The 1262-nt window shown below is 37.3% G+C and overlaps 1 protein-coding gene across 1 annotated transcript in view; it reads left to right on the forward strand.

Annotated features, from left to right (window-relative positions):
- The first annotated feature begins 815 nt into the window (after positions 1-815).
- The window catches only part of LOC148719553 (serine/threonine-protein kinase Nek11-like), a 3317-nt gene continuing 2870 nt past the window's right edge, over positions 816-1262 (forward strand). The window contains exon 1 of the mRNA XM_088741156.1: positions 816-894. The gene's annotated coding sequence lies outside the window, so the exon portion shown is untranslated. The remainder of the gene's footprint in view (positions 895-1262) is intronic.

Below are 1262 nucleotides of genomic sequence, written 5' to 3' on the forward strand. Positions count from 1 at the left end.
ATTGCTTCATAAACATAATCATGCCATCTTTCAAAATGTTGTTTCATGTACTCACAAAAATATTAAACAGATTTCGCCTTTTTTAACCCTTTGACTTGGGGGTGACTAGCATCTCATTTCTCCTTACAATGTCACCCCCAAAACACACATAATTTGAGAACATGAGAATAACGGAATTGATCACCAACGGAAATGATCACCGATGAAAGAAGCTCTTAATTGTTGAATTAATTCTACTTATTGTCAGTATCTTTGGAAATGTGTAAAGTTCAGTATGCAAAACAAGTGTATTACATGGGTAAAACATTCTCCCGTCGATGAAGGCAAACGAATACCCTTTCCATCGATCGTGCGCAATTATTTTTCAGAAGAATGGTATTCCACATTTACTAAAATTCAATCGATGGAAAGTCAACATCGTTTCCCTGTAGCTTGATGATAATCATAAAACTGCACAAAACTTTAAAAGCTATCATAAGCTTGCTTTAAGGAAACATAATTGCAAAACTGGTGTCTTCAAACAAATCGTTTGTTTCACCATTCAGAAGCGCCTTCAGAATTCTTTCCCCCTCCATGTATCCAAGAGGTCCGTTCCATCACAGGTTTTTCATCGTAATGGCTCTTGAAGGAGGTCCTCACGGAAACTTTAGTCGTGAGTTCCCGCTAGTATTGGTGAAACACCACTAATCAAATCAAAAATGGCGCCTTCTTTTTCACCGGTTAGGAGTCCATGTATGACCCCGTAAAATGTCCTGAGCTCGGTATATATTTTCAATGTATTCCAATGTATTCCAATGTATTCCAATGTATTCCCATACATGGACTACTAACCCAAAACTGGCTGTTCGGAATCAAAATTATCTTCGTTTGTCAGTCAACTCTTCCACACATCCGGTGAGAAAGAGTAACATACATTCACTTCCATAGCGTAGTAGATGTAAAAAAAAAAAAAAAAAACTGTCCGAAAAGTATGCAACAGGCGGACTTATCTGGGCGGTAAAACTTCCACCGGCTGCCGCAGGGTTATCATTTGTGTGATATCATTAATTTTTTTGTTTACAGCACCTTTATTGACCAATATCACTGTATGATTTTGGTGGTTTTTCTTTGTAGAATGTCGATACCATTGTTCCCCTGTTTATGCGTAACAGTGGGAAAGAGCAAAATGTTCAGTTCCTATTGAAACTAAAACTGTGTGTGTAGATGTATAACGCAAGTGAACACTTTATTGATTTATGAAGAACTCGCTGCAACAAATATTT

This window comes from Stylophora pistillata, chromosome 12, assembly GCF_964205215.1.
Source record: "Stylophora pistillata chromosome 12, jaStyPist1.2, whole genome shotgun sequence".
Lineage (NCBI taxonomy): Eukaryota > Metazoa > Cnidaria > Anthozoa > Scleractinia > Pocilloporidae > Stylophora > Stylophora pistillata.